General features: G+C 38.8%; 2 pseudogenes; one reads left to right on the top strand and one right to left on the bottom strand.

The window, feature by feature from the left end:
- Nucleotides 1-986: 986 nt before the first annotated feature.
- Nucleotides 987-2,298, bottom strand: LOC127489707 (exportin-7 pseudogene; annotated as a pseudogene).
- A 5,668-nt stretch (nucleotides 2,299-7,966) lies between these two features.
- On the top strand, nucleotides 7,967-16,309 carry LOC127489708 (acyl-protein thioesterase 1 pseudogene; annotated as a pseudogene).
- The last annotated feature ends 249 nt before the right edge of the window (nucleotides 16,310-16,558 follow it).

Here is a 16,558-nt window from a genome sequence, read left to right as displayed (position 1 = left end):
CAAATGGAGGTATTGCTGAAAGTACAGATTGAAGGCAGTTTGCCACATCAAAATAAATTAGTGCATGGTTTCCTTCTCTTAAATACACTCCTTCTTAAAGTGAGGGGATGGGAGAATGGGTCACAATTATAAAATTTTAGATTGTTGCATCTAGACCATTTGAAATCAAGGAACACAGTGACTAGCCAGCATTTTAATTTGCCTAAAAGTAGACAGCTTTAAAAGCCCTGGAGGTAGCCTGTTTAGATCTCTTGGATGCTATTTCCTGAAAATTATTTTTTTGGACAGGCAGAGTTGGACAGTGAGAGAGACACACACACAGAGTCTTCCTTCTGTTGGTTCATCCCAAAAATGGTTGCTACAGCCAGTGCGCTGTGCCAATCCGAAGCCAGGAGCCAGGTGCCAGGTGCTTCCTCCTGGTCTCCCATGCAGGTGCAGGGCCCAAGCACTTGGGCCATCCTCCACTGCCTTCCCAGGCCACAGCAGAGAGCTGCACTGGAAGGGAAGTAACCGGGGACAGAATCCAGCGCCCCAACCAGGACTAGAACCCGGGGTACCGGCGCCGCAGGCAGAGGATTAGCCAAGTGAGCTTTGGTGCTGGCCAAGCATTAATAATTAAGCAATTCAGCATGAAATGAACTTCTGAACGGATCACCTTGGTTTGGTGTTCTCTGCCAGGTAGACTTGATTTCATACTGGTCAGAGACACTGGATGATTTTTAACATGATTGTCAGCTTTTACTCTTTATACACAAAACTGGACTTGGAGGAGTGAGGTACACTGCATCACTAAATAAATCTCTGCACATTAACACACCCTTGTCCAGTAAAGCTTCAGGCCACCAGAATATATGTTTTCACTCACACACACAGCCCCTCACATCAGCACTGGTGCAGTAGACTCTGTAAAATTTTTTCAGTCACACTTCTTATTTTTAAACTCGAGTCAATATAAACCTTGTTCAAAATGTTATGAAAGAAAGGCAGGCTGTGGCAGGACACTGAGGGTGCTCTCCCTAGAGACGCCCTGGGAGGAGGGGCTAGAGGTGCAGGCATCCTTGTCTCTGTCTCCTCTCCTCTCCTTCCATCACCCTTCCCACCCCCATCCCCAGGAACCAGCAGCACCCTGCCCCGAGGTGAGTACATTCAAACCCGTTCCCTGGGGAAGTAGCTAGGTGACCTTTGCCATTTCCCCTACACCCCAGGAGGAAGGAGCCAAGAGCAGCCAGGCCCTCTCTCTTGCAATTGTTCACCCCTCTGGGCTGGATCCAAAGGACGCTACTCTGTACAAGTAGAGTCCAAGCAGGTGTCAGCTCATCATGTCATTGCTGTTCATGCCATACGTGGGGCTCTTCATTGAGTTGTTGACTTCTCAATGGAATGCCAACAGGTTTTGGGTGAATTTGTCTGTTTTTGTCAGGAGATTTCACTCAATGCCTTCCATTAGGTTTTCAAAGCACAAGTGCATAGCCTGCTGCTTCTCTGGTGGCTGGCTGTTCACGATACTGTTCCTTCGGTCAGAAAATACTTTTCATTTGGTAGTATCAATCCAAACAGAGGTCAGGACATAGGCCACTGGTTCTTACAGTCTTCAAAGAAGATGGTGTTCAGCAGCGTGACCAGCATCTGCTGGATCATCTTTGGATGCTGCTGCATGAAATGCAGAAAGCAATCATTCTCCTGGATCAGGGGGGTCATTCTGTTCATGGTGCTGCATGACAGCTGCTTGAAGAGGTATGTCATGATGTGGTTCAGGCAGGAGCAGCAACCTGTGCACACAATGGTGTCAAGTGCAGTGAGTCCTTCAGAAATGGAAGAGATAATATACATGAAGACATGAGGATCCAGGCTGGCAATGAAGTTCATATGGTCCTGGTTGAGGACTTCCAGTAGTGAATAGTAAGACTGGCTGAGCTTGGGGTAATCCAGGAGGTCTCTGTGCAAAATGGAGAGGAGCAGCTTGATGAAGATCTGCAGGGCATTGTCCAAGGCATCATTGTCATAGAGACAGAAGACCCTGAAGTTGACATAACTGCTGCTGAGGGGTGCCTTCAACACGAAGAAGCAGATGGAGATGACCTTCAGGTAGAGGGCATAGACCTGGTCCTTGGAGACCTCACTCAGTGTCAGAATGTGATTGCCCTACATGGTTATCATCTTGCTAATTTCCCAGAAGAATAAGATGCCATTGGGAGGTAAGACATCAGACTGCAACTTGTGGGACCTGTTACGAATAAATTCTGCCATCACCTTGAGGGAAAGAACCCATGGAGCTTGCTCAGGTAACTGCCCTCCCATCCATGACCCATAAGACTTCCCAGGAACATTAGCTGAAGTGGATCAGAAGTAAATCAGCTGGGATTTAAATCAATGCTCCTATGTGGGATACAAGCAGTGACTTAACCCACTAAGCCACAATGTTTGCCTTCAAAGGTATTTAAATAAACTTGTTAAATAAAATCCTAGAGATACATCATGAGAAAATATTTAAAGCATAGATTTTAATTATTTTTACTACAAATTTAACAGTTACTTTTGGTGCAGATAGTATCACAAATTGATATATTTTTTTAATAATGTAAATATACATATATATTCTATACAACTTCTATTATTGAAATATCTAGTATTAAATATATAGCATGTTATTTGAATATCTAACCAAAAATGAACCACATAGAATCCAGATGAAAGATAAAATAGGCATATTAACCTTAGAAATCACACACATGCATATACACAAATACGTGTGTTATGAAATCATTTACATGTTTCATCTGATGCACCTTCCTGTAAATAATTAGTAATGTGAATAATATATTCCTTCTTTCTTGAGTACTTTCATAATTTAGTCTTCTTCAAGATGAGACTCAGTTCTAACAGATTAAATTGAAAAGCAGAATTGAATCTTAGAATTTCTGACTTTAATAAATCACAGCATATTTATCATCTACCAATTCATTTTAGAAAATGATATACCCAAACACATAGAGTCATATATTTCCTGACATTTTCTAAAGCATTTATTTTCAATGCCAAGATAAGAAACTATTTATCATAGATAAAATAAAAATTCTTCATCCAAAATCCAAACTGTAGAAAGCCGTACAACTTTGCCATTAATCTGTACAAATTTGCACCAGTTCTTTTTTTTTTTTTTGAGATAGGCAAAGTTAGACAGTGAGAGAGAGAGACAGAGAGAAAGGTCTTCCTTTTCTGTTGGTTCACCCCCAAAGTGGCCGCAATGGCTGGCACATTGTGGCTGGTGCATTGCACCCATCTGAAGCCAGGAGCCAGGTGCTTCTCCTGGTCTCCCATGTGGGTGCAAGGCCCAAGGACCTGGGCCATCCTCCACTGCACTCCCGGGCCACAACAGAGAGCTGGACTGGAAGAGGAGCAACTGGGACAGAACCCGGTGCCCCAACCAGGACTAGAACCCAGGGTGCTGGTGCCGCAGGTGGAGGATTAGCCCAGTGAGCCATGGTGCTGGCCACCAGTTCTTAATTTACCTAATAAAATGTGAATAACAAAATTAATGAAATAGATGGTAATTTGTGGAAAATACTGTTACATATTTAAGTCCAAGGGGAGTTACAAATCAGACCTCCACTTTCTAAAAGTTGCTTATTCAGTCTTAGAAAACTATAAACTAACAAATGTACAGAGAGCTGGCTGGTGCCTAGTGTCTTCGCAAGGGTCTATTTTTAAAGCCTGCTGCCATGGAAGAATTTGGTCACTTGCTAATTTAAAGGCAAAAAAAAAAAAAAAAACCACCTGCATTCAAGAACTGACCATTTCCTCAGGTCATGCCTACTAGTTTGTCTTTATGTACATTTATAGATATTTAAGTGCTAGCTAAAAGTCTTGTCATAAAATTTCCAGTACCATCATTTTAAAGATATTGATCTTTCTTATTGAGCTACAAAAATAATGATAATTTTCAAGTGTTAGTAGTGAAAACTTATCTGCAAGATATACTGCAGAGAAAGATTAATTGAAATACTGATTTTCATTAAAGGGACTGATATAAAACTTTAGGTATAATGCCTGGGAGAAACTGAAACATAGGACTTCACTCCCTAGGAAATAAAATGATAATTTACTTGGTCTCAGAGGCTACTAAGTCATTGAAAGGGACTGTACAAACCATGGCTTTTGACACTTAAAAATTATTTTACCATTCTATCTTGTGCAAGATCTTCACAGCCGTGACATTAAGTTCCATAATGTATCCTCAAGAGGAGCTCACACAAAACAAAAATCAAATTTATAAGACATCTTTCCATAGCCTATATCTTAGCCTGATAATCATTATATTGTAATTTTTGGGAGTTTTTTTTTTTCTACTTAAGAGAACCCTCCTTTGAGTAGATTCTTCTGTCTGCCATTTGCACCTTGGTGCTGTTCTGAGTGCTGTCTCCTGCTGGCGAGGCTTCCTACAGCACTCTGGTGGAACCGTCCTGTCTGGCTCTGTAGGACACTTCATAGGGGTCAACCCAGAGTGCAAGTTAGTGTTCAGGGAGAAGCCTGAATAGCTCTTGACTGCTCAGTGCAATCAGAGGGTCCAGTTTCTGGTTGATGCTCACAGGAATATGATGTAACGTGATCCCTTGCACAGCTTCTCTGGGAGCCAGTGGAGTGTGTAATGCTCTGCCCATGTCTCCTGCAGGCTCTGACTGAAGGTCTGCAGCTATCACTTGCTCGTAAGCCTCTTGTTGAGGAACATGGAGATGATGGAATTGGTGGTGGCAATCTCGCCTATCATGGGGGTGGCCCAGGTGTAAAAGGGATGCCTGGGGTTGCACCCAGGTGGCTGGGACTTACCCTGGGCTCCCTCACAGGTGAGAGAGCTGAGAGGGAGTGAAGCACTGATGGCTACTGCCCTCACCACTTCTTTGGAGTAAAAAAGTTATTTTCAAGAGAAGAGGTGATGGGAGAGAGGAGTAGAGGAGGGATGGTGGCCTGGTTACAGTTCTGGGAGCCCCCCAGCCACCTCTGCCTCCAGCTCTTTAACCTTCAAAACCTCAACAGTGGTGTTTCCGCCTCTGAGCAGGCAAAGCCTGATTTGTATAGTGAAAGATATCTTCAGAGAAGTAGGGAGTATTCCAACTCATTAAAAATAGGCCTGTCTAGTGATATATAATGTTCTTGAGATGGCAAAATCATTTTATGGAGATAATTTCATTTTATGAATATTCGAGCTCCTTTACATTGCAGATATTTCTGAAGGGAAGCAAGCACATTAGTTGTAACTTTTGGATCCTATAAGGGTTTCAAAGTGATCATGAAATAAAAACATAAATAAAGGGGTTTTGTAAAGTATAGATTTCTGAGTACATTAATAAGTTATAAAAGCATGTCAAGTTGTTGAGAAATATAAAACATAAACAGTATGTACTTATGGTGTGCCCTGAATGACTTCCATCTGCCCAGCTGAATCAGTGAAATATCTCATGGCTGCCAAGTGTTAGTGCTCTCCCAATGCACAGCTGACATTGGAAAAAATTCTAACCACACAGGGTACTGTTTCACAGTTTGCATTTGTCAATAAGAGTGACAAAATAAATAAAATATTTGCATTTATTATTAAAGTATAAATGTGATAACTTTATTTCCAGAAATGCTTTTATAAATTATTAATGCAGTATATAAATGTCTGAAATGTAGGTATAGGTCAGAGAAGGATCAACCTCAGTTAGAAAACAAAGAAAATGTTGAAATTACTAGCTTGTAATTTAAAAATATTATTTAAATATACATAAATTATGAGTCTTGGAAAAATATAATACAGTTATGGGGATACAGTATGTTACTACCTCATGACCAGAATCTATTGTTAAGCTGACAGCATACTTTCCAGACATTTTCTATGCATAGTCAGATATTTTTATGTAACTGGGATTATACTAGAGAAACACATTTTTATCATTGATACAGTATCTGTCAATAAATGTTTTTAGAACTATACATATTAAAAGATATATATTACAAGATTAGATTTGTTATTTTTATAACTAGATCATGTTATGCATGCATCATTATAAATTATAGCAAACATGCAGGAGTTTAAGTGTAAAAATATTTTCAATTAACTACACACATATATTTCCATTTTGTATGTGATTCATTGAAAAATTACACTATGTGTAAGTGAACCAACCATCACTATGTTTCTCTATTAGTATGGCATTCAGAGAACATGCTAAATTATCACATGCCTTTAATCAATATGTAATTCATAGATATTGTGATTCATATTTACTTTGCTTACATTTGTAGGCAAAATAAATAAATTTCCATACTAAAACTCAAGATTGGATAACATTCAATGATTTCAAATATTTGTCGTTATGTTTTCCAGAGTATATGCAATTAGCTTCCAGTTTGCTTGCAACTGATTTATTATTTCCTTCTCTAACCCTTTTTACATAAAATGCAAGAAAATATGGATTAGTCAGCATTCTAAGGGTGTCATTCAAATGAGAATTTTGATAAAAATATGCAAAATGCTAGTTATGTAAAATATGGATTTGAATCAGATTCTCAGAGTTAAAGCTGAGCCTTAAGGAAAAATACTATATGCTTGATTATTGACATTAGTGTTAAGGATTTCTTAAGTGGAAATACACACAAGGTATATGTGTAACACATGGTAACAATTCATGTTGTGGAATATAAATGAGATAGACAAACTATCTCGAGTTCAATAAAAATGTATCTGAGATACTTATTCTTATTGATGCCATTATTTAGGCAGGAAGAAAGGTACCATTATAAAAAATCAGATTTCCAGGTAATAGATGGACAACAATTTATGGAAACTATCACAGATCTGAATAATTAGAAGGCATGCTTGAGGAGAAAAATAACAACAAGCTCATTGACTATGTATGAATAACTCAGTGTCATTGAATTCTACAATCTTTCAGTGATGTGTTGAAAACCCAAATGTTCTCTAACACAAAATAACCTCAACCAGAAAAAGTTACAATTCCTTGATTTCTTCTGGAGAAAAAGTGATCATCCGGATTATTGTTGTTCCAAGATTTCAATTGTATTGAGTTCTCAGACTATGTAAGGGCTGCCTAAGTAAGCATCTATGAATAAAATGAATCAGGTGTTCATTGTGGCAGCTTGTCCATGTTTAAAGGGGGCAGCTGTAGACTGCAATTAGGATTCTTATTTTTACTTTCCTAAATCTTAAATGTAGATGAACATACATCTCGAAACACTGCAAAAATCTAACAGCAGCTGCTTGTTAGCTATGGAGTTCATGTATTTGATTACCAACAGCACAATGGCAACTAATTTCAGATATAGGAATTCATATAAATTTTTTTTTATGATTCAAGCTTCTGAAATTTTCTGATTTATCACTTAAGAAACACCCCACTTAATTTCATGATTAGGTCTGTTTAAGGATTTCACCTGCCATATTCCTCCCATTGCCAGTAGCAGAGAATAGTGTTCTTCACATAAGTAGCTCCTTGCTGTAGATTATATATTTAATTCCTAGTTGTGTGTTGTCTCTTACAAGTTCTCAGAGAAAAGCCATGTCCATTTTGGAGGTGGAAGAACTTAAATAGTGGCTAAATCTATGAAGTATGGAAACATTTATTTTCTTTTTTTACCCTTATATAATCAATGAAAAATTAATCTTATTGAAAATGCTTTTATATATTACCATTTAAAATGCCCACAGAATGCTGGAAGTTGTAGGCACAATATAGTGGGATATTACAAAAGTATAATCCTCATAATTTGGTGGATTCCAAGATGGCTGAATTGAGAAAAGACGTGCTGCTTTAGGCTAGGAGAAAATAGCAAAAGAAAGTGGAGGGGTTGTGTCCCCAGGGAAAGTTGGAGACAAAACTGCAGTGGAAATTCTGTAGATGCAAGAGTGATACTATGACATAGTGCAGAAGTTACAGCAATGAGCACAGACACAATATAGGATCTCACAGCCATGAGCAACAGGATATTGCCAGCTTTGGAGAGTGAGGTGAGAGCAGGCTGCATGCAGCAGCCTGTGCCTCTCGTGATATCACCAGAGGGAAAGCCTGGCAGACCACACTGTCTTTGAGTCTATAATGGGATCCTAATAGGAGCAGGGTATCCCTCTAACACAGTGAAGACAAACGGCATTTCTTTATCCCTATCCCCCAACAAGGGCACCCGGTGGGGGGAAGGTGCCATTTTGACAACAGAAGTGGATGCAGCAGTACGTGTATGTGTCGGTGAGCCCAGGATGTTACCAGAGGGAAAAATCCATATTCCTCACAGACTTTGATTCTGGCTGAGGGCTGAACACCCACACAGGATTGTGAGATACCCTCAGCCTCTCAACATATTACAGGTTCTAGTGCTAAAAATGCCAAGGAGGATCATCCACAGGCTCTGGGAACATCTCTACTCTCTCTGTGGATGGGAAATGAAGAATAGGTTTTTTGAAAGAATAAACAAAATTGATACACCATTGGCCCAAATAACCAAAACAAAGAGGGAGAAGAAACAAATAAATGAAATCAGAAATGAAAAAGGAGGTGTAACAACAACACCATAGGAAAAAAAAAGAATAATCAGGAATTATTGTGATAATTGGTATGCCAGCAAATTGGAAAATCCAGAATTGGATAGATTCCTGTACACATACCATCTACCAAAATTGAGTCATGAGGACATAGAAAATCTAACATTAATAACCAAGATTAAGATTGAGTCCATAATATAGACCCTCACAATAAAGAGAAGTCCAGGACCCAGTTGGCTTCACTGCTGAATTCTATTAGATATTTAAAGAACTACTTCCAATTCTCAAGCTATTCAAAACATTTGAAAGGGAGGGAATCCTCCCGAACTCCGTCTATGAAGCCAGAATCACCTTATTTCCTAAACCAGAAAAAGACATAACAGAGAACTACAGACCCATATTCCTGATGAACATAGACACAAAAATCCTCAAAAAATACTAACCAATCAAATCCAACAACACATCAGCAAAATGGAACCTTTAGTTCCAAGTGGAACTAAAGGCTGATATGCAAGGATGGTTCAACATTCACAAATCAATAAATGTGATCGATCACATTAACAAACTGAACCAAAAAAAGATTATCTCAACAGTGGCAGAGAAAGCATTTGATAAAATACAACATCACTTCGTGATGAAAACCTTCAGCAAATTGTGTATAGAAGGAACATTCCTCAAGACAATTAAGGCAATTTGTGACAAACCCAAAGCTAGCATCCTACTGAATGGGGAAAAGCTGGAAGCATTCCTCCTAAGATCCAGAACTAGACAAGGATGCCCACTCTCATGATTGCTATTCAATATAGTCCTAGAAGTTTTAGTCAATGCCATTAGGAAGAAAAAGAAATCAAAGGGATTACAAATTGGAAGGGAGGAAGTCAAATTATCCCTATTTGGAGATAATATGATTCTAAATATAGGAGACCAAAAGACTCCACTAAGAGATTATTGGAACTCATTAAAAAGTTTGGGAAAGTGGCAGTATATACAATTAGCACACAAAAATCAATAGCCTTTGTATACAAAAACAATGCCATGGATGAGAAAGAAGTCTTAAGATCAGTCTCATTCACAGTTGTTGCAAAAATATTTAAATGCCTTGGAATAAATTTAACCAAGGAGGTGAGAGTTCTATGATTGATAATTTTTAAAAAATAATGAAAAAATAGAAGAAGACACAAAAAATTGAAGCATCTTCCATGTTTATGGATTGGAAAAATCAGTATCATCAGAATATACATTCTACCAAAAGCAATTTACAGAATCAGTGGGATCTCAATCAAAATAACAAGAACATTCTTATCTGACCTAGAAAAAATGATATTAAAGTTAAATGGAAACACTACAGACCCTGAATAGCCAAAGCAATCTTATACATAAAACCAAATCTGGAGGCAGTATGAAATCAAATTTCAAGACATACTACTGGCAGTTATAATTGAAACAACCTGGTATTGGCAAAAAAATATGAGTAGGCCAATGGAGCAGCATAGAAACTCCAGATTAACCCATGCATCTACAACCAACATATTTTTCACAAAAGAGCTAAAATCAATCCCTGGATCAAGGATGGTCTCTTCATCAAATGGTGCTGGTAAAACTGGGATCTCCACATGCATAAGAATGAAACTAGACCCCCTCCCTCACCTTACACAAAAATCCACTCAAAATGATTCAGATACCTTAATCTATGACACAACACCATCAAATTATTATAGGAAAATTCAGATAAACTTTGCAAGACTTTAGCATAGGCAAAGACTTTAATTTTTTAACATTTATTTAATTAATATAAATTTCCAAAGTACAGTTTATGGATTACAATGGCTTTTTCCCCCCATTACTTCCTTCCCACCTGCAATCCTCCCATCTCCCACTCCCTCTCCCATTCCATTCACATCAAGATTCATTTTCAATTATCTTTATGTATAGAAGATCAATTTAGTATATATTAAGTAAAGATTTCAACAGTTTGCACCCACACAGAAACACAAAGTGTAATGTACTGTTTGAGTACTAGTTATAGCATTAATTCACATTGTACAACACATTAAGGACAAAGATCCTACATGAGGAGCAAGTGAACAGTGACTCCTGTTGTTGACTTAACAAATTGACACTCTTGCTATGGTGTCAGTAATCACCCTAGGCTCTTGTCATGAGTTGCCAAGGCTATGGAAGCCCTTTGAGTTTGCGGACTCTGATCTTATTTGACAAGGTCATAGTCAAAGTGGAAATTCTCTCCTCCCTTCAGAGAAAGGTACCTCCTTCTTTGATGGCCCATTCTTTCCACTAGGATCTCACTTGCAGAGACATTTCATTTTTTTTTTTTTTTGCCAGAGTGTCTTGGTTTTCCATGCCTAAAATACTCTCATGGGCTCTTCAGCCAGATCCGCATGCCTTAAGGGCTGATTCTGAGGCAGAGTGCTGTTTAGGACATCTGCCATTCAAAGACTTTAATTTTTATCCCTCAAGCCTCCCTGTCTCTGATTATGAGAAATTACTATAATTGAATTGACTATGAATGTGAATTATGGTAATAAAAATAATGGCTAGTAATTTTTGGTAATAGAAATAATGGCTAGTAATTTTTGAACCTTTAACAAAGGGCAGATTTTGTTCTGGGGACTTGGCAGGTATACTACCATTAAATTTTCACAATGACCCTGTAAGGCAGAAACTATAACCTTTTTATATTTTGAAAAAAGAGGGCCAGTGCTGTGGCTCACTTGGATAATCCTCTGCCTGCAGCATCAGCATCTCATATGGGTGCCAGGTTCTAGACCTGGTTGCTCCTCGTCCAGTCCAACTCTCTGCTGTGGCCCAGGAGGGCAGTGGAGCAGTGGAGCATGGCCTTAGTGCTTGGGCCCCTGCACCCACATGAGAGACCAGGAGGAAGCACCTGGCTACTGGCTTCGGATTGGCGTAGCTCTGGCCATAGCAGCCATTTGGGGTGGTGAACCAATGGAAGGAAGACCTTTCTCTCTGTCTCTATCTCTCACTGTCTAACCGTATCTGTCAAATAAAAAAAAAGAAAAAGAAAAAAGAAACTGAGGCCCAGGGTGTTTAAGTAGAATGTGAAGGTCACAACTGTTTTTTTTTTCTCAAAAGAAAAACTATTGATAATAATGCATTTAGCATGGGGTTTAGAAGCTTAGAGATCTGGAATTATGCCTCATCCCTCTAAGTGCAGCCACAGTCATTTATCATTTGTTTTCCATAATTGGTGGAGAAATATAAATTTAAAGAAGTATATAGGTCTTCTTTATCTACTCTGAATATGTTTTGACTTACTGGAAGTTTAGCTAGTAATTAATGGATAGATACTGACACATGGGTGAGTGGATGAAGCTTTGTTATCTTCTGCCACCAGATAACACAAAAATGCCTAAACAAGTTGAAAGTCTCCTTTCTGGGAGTCACAAGCATATGCAATAGTAAATAAACACTAGACTTTAACCCTAACCACAGAAGATTACAAGGGGATTCTGCACTTTACAAACATAATGGAAAGATTAATTTGATTTCTTATTCTTTTGTCTTTTTCTATGTATTCAGTATAATTTTAAAATTTTCCCTTCATTATTTTAAAATACTTTTTCAATTATTTTTAATTTTCATTCTTATAAAAAGAACAGCTTTAATATACTTCTGAGGTATAATTCTAGTGAGATAACCATAGTTCACTCCCGTCCTTCTCTCCATCAACCAATGCTCCTCCTTCCCTTCTTTTTTCTTTAATCTTTGCAAAAGCATAATTTTAGCCCATTGTATAATCACAGATTTAATGTAGCACGAGCAATAATAAGTTAAAGTTAGAAAGATCACAGTTTCACAGAAGTATAAACAAGGGCTAAAAGCATCAAATCTCAAGATGTCCATTTCATTCCTACACATCTTTTGTACTTTATAATGACTACCGTATAACAGAGAAAACATAATATTTGTCTTTGGGATACCAGCTGATTTCGCTAAGCATAATTGTTTCCAGCTGCATCCAATTCTTTCCAAAAGACAGGATTACATTAATTTTTGTGGCTGAGTAGAGTAGTATTCAATCATGTATATATACTAAAAATCTTTTTTTGAAGATTTATTTATTTATTTGAAGGTCTGAATTATATAGGGTGAGGGAAAGACAGAGAGACAGAGAGAGAGAGAGAGAGAGAGAGAGAGAGAGAGATTCTTCCTGCTGGTTCACTCCTGAAATGGCCACAGCTGGGCCAGACTGGAGCCAGGGGCTTCTTCCAAGCCTCCCATATGTGTTCTGGAGCCCAAGAACACAGCACATTTTCCATTATTTTTCCATGTGCATTAGCAAGGTGTTGCATCAGAAGTGGAACATCAAGGCCAAAACCACTTGTCAGTATAAGATGCCAGCACTGCAGATGCCGGCTTAACCTACTGCAGCATAGCTCTAGCCCCAACATTTTCTTCATTGAGTCATCAATTGATGGGCATCTGTGCTGATTCCATGTGTTAGCTATCTTTAAATTGATATGCAATGAACATGAGGGTTCTTTCATAGGGTGATTTCATGTCATTTGGGTAAATTCCCAAGAGATGCATGACTGGCTCAAATGGTAGATCTATTTTCAGATTTCTGAGTAATCTCCCTATTATATTCCATAATTATTATGCTCATTTACATTACCATCAACAGTGTAGTAAGGTAACATTTTCCATGCATCCTCGCCAGCATTTATTATTTTACAGATTTTGGGATGATTACCATTGTAACTGGGTGAGGAAATACCTAATGTGGTTTTTATTTAAATTTCCCTGATGGTACTACTTCTGAACATTTTTTCTAAAACTGAGACTATCATTGGTATTTTGACTGGGATTGCATTGAAATCTGTAAATCGTTTTGGGTAATATGGACATTTTGAGTATCTTAATTCTTCCAATTCACAAACATAGATATTTTTTAATATATTATTGTGCCTTCTTCATTTCTTTAATGTTTTATAATTTTGGTTGTAGAGATCTTTCAAACTTTTGGTTAAATTTATTCCAAAGTATTTAAAATTTTTGTAGTTACTGAAAGTTGTACTGAACTTACAAGTTGTTCTCAGCCATGGCATTGTCTAGGTATAAGAAGGTTACTGATTTTTTTGTGCTGCTTTTATAACCTGCAACTTTACCAACTTTACTCTCTTATGAGTTCCAATATTCTCAATGAAGTCTTTTGTTTCCTTTATATATAAGATCGTGACATCTACAAACAGGGATAATTTTATTTCCTCCTTTACACATCATATGTCTTTGATTTCTTTCCCTTTTTTTGCCTAATGGCTCTGGTTAAAACATCCAGGACTGGATTGAATAGCACTTATGAAAGTGGGCATCCTTCTCTGGTTCTGGACCCCAGTGAAATGATTCCACCTTTTCCTCATTCAGTACAATGCTGGCTATATGTTTGTCATATAGTTCCTTGGTTGTGTTGAGGAGTGAATATTCCTCTATATCCAATTTTCTTAAGATTTTTATAATGATAAGATGTTATATTTTATCAAATGCATTCTTTGCATGTATTGAATTAATCATGGATTTATTCTTCAGCTTAATGTGATGTATTGCATTCATTTATTTGCATATGTTGAAACATTCCTGCATACCAGAGATAAATCCCACTTGGTCCAGGTGAATGATAATTCTGATGTGTTGCTGGATTGGATTAGCTAACCTTTTATAGAAGATTTTCATATCTGTGTTTATCAGGGATATTGGTTTATAGTTCCCTTTCTTTGTTGTATCTTTTTCTTGTTTTTGACTTAATGTGATGTTGGCTTCATAGTAGAAGTTTGGGAGGATTCCTTCCCTTTCAATTGTTGTGAAAGTTTCAGAATTAGAATTAGAATTAGTTCTTCTTTAAAGTCTTGTGGAATTCAACAGTGAAGCCATCTGGTCCTGGGCTTTTCTTTATTGGGAGGGTCTTTATTACTGATTCAGTCTCCATCTTGCTTATTGGCCTATTTAAATTTTCTGTGTCTTCATAACTCAATTTTGATAGATTGTATGCTTCTAGAAATCTGTGCATTTCTTGTAGATTTTCCATTCTGTTGGCAGTAATTCTGTTTGTAGTAATTCCTGATGATTCTTTTTATTTCTGTGGTCTCTGTTGTAACATTTCTTTTTTCTTTTTTTAAAGATTTTTAAATTTATTTGAAAGTCAGAATTACACAGAGAAAGAAGGAGAGGCAGAGACAGAGAAATGTCTTCCATCGCTGGTTCACTCCCCAATTGGCTGCAATGGCTGGAGTTGTGCTGATCCAAAGCCAGGAGCCAGGAGATTCTTATGAGTCTCTCATGCAGATGGAGGGGCCCAAGGACTTGGGCCACCATCTACTGCTTTCCCAGGCTACAGTGAAGAGCTGGATCATAAGTGGAGTGTCTGGGTCTCAAACCAGCACCCTTATGGGTTTCCAGCACTTCAGGCAGCATCTTTATCCGCTGTGCCACAGCACTGGTCCCAACATCACTTTTTTCATCTCTGATTTTGTTAATTTTGGTCTTCTCCCTTTTTTGTTTAGTTAAACCAAAGATGTATCAACTTTATTTTTCAAAACTATTTCTTCATTGCATCAATTTTTTGCATTATTACATAATGACCTTGTTTGTCTCTTTTGACATTTTCTTTCTCCTTTTTAAAAATTTATTCATTTAAAAGTCAGAGTTACACCAAGAGAGAAGGAGAGGCAGAGAGAGAGGTCTTCCATCTGCTGGTTCACTCCCCATTGGCAGCAAATGCTGGAGTTGCGCCAATCTGAAGCCAGAAGCAGGAACATCTTCTGGGTCTCCCATGTGGGTGCAGGAGTTCAAGGACTTGGGGCTGTCTTCTACTATTTTCCCAGGCCATAGCAGAGAGCTGGATCAGAAGTGGAGCAGCCAGAACATGAACCAGCACCCATATGGGATGCCGCCACTGCAGGCAGGGGCTTTACCTGCTATGCCACAGCACTGGCCCTGACAGTTTCTGTCTTAAAGTCTATTCTCTGGCTTAGCACCCACACCTCTGAGCACATTCCAAGTAGGGCTATGGAGACACTGCTGGCAGGCCCTTGTGCTGAGGCCAGACACTCTTCTTCCCTTCCACTTCTGAAATGCTGCTAGCTTAGTCTGTGTATATGCAGTAACACCATGTCTGCTCCACTGTGAGCCATAGTGCCTTATGCCTGAAAGGCTGCCACTGTGGTAATTTTCCTTCATGGATTGGGAGATACTGGGCATGGATGGGCAGAAATCTTTTCAGGTGTCACAAGTTCACATACCAAATGTACCAGCTTGCATACGCCTGTTATGCCTGTTACATTACATATAAACAGGGATATGCCTTCTTGGTTTGATAATATTGGACTTCAACCAGACTCACAGGAGGATGAATCTGGAATTAAACAGGCAACAGAAAATGTAAAGGCTTTGATAGATCAAGCAGTGACAAGTGGCATTCCTTCTAACAGAATTATTTTGGAAGGATTTTCTCAGGGAACAGTTTCATTTTTATATACTGCTGTTACCATACTGTAGAAACTGGAGGGTGTCACAGCACTCAGTTTCTGGCTTTCACTTTGGGCTTCATTTTCAAAGGATCCTGTCAGTGGTGCTAATAGAAATATTTCTATTTTCCAGTGCCATGGAGATTGCAACCCTTAGTGTCGCTCCCCCTCTTCGTGGAGGAACGACACAGGACCCTGCGTTGTTCTTTTCTCTGCTCAGCCCTTCCCGGGTTTGCTGCTGGTTCTTCCCGGGTTGGCTACCGTCCCTTCCACCTCCGTGGAAGGGTAGTTCCCCCTGCCACTTTCCCCACTTCTGCAGGGGAGCGGAATACCGCCAGCCGGCTCTCTCAGGGGCTGCACAGGTGTTCCTTCAGATAGATGTTCCTGGTGCATGTTGTCTCTCTCCTCCTTTATAGTCCTCTTCCACCAATCCCAACTCTGCTACCCACACGTTGAGTACGCTGCTCTCCTCCAGTCAGGAGCAGGTCCTGCTGTTTATTGGTTGAACTGGAGGCAGCTGTGTAGAAGC

Source organism: Oryctolagus cuniculus, chromosome 13 (assembly GCF_964237555.1).
Source record: "Oryctolagus cuniculus chromosome 13, mOryCun1.1, whole genome shotgun sequence".
Taxonomy (NCBI): Eukaryota; Metazoa; Chordata; class Mammalia; order Lagomorpha; family Leporidae; genus Oryctolagus; species Oryctolagus cuniculus.
This window is presented reverse-complemented; position numbering and strand designations above follow the sequence as displayed.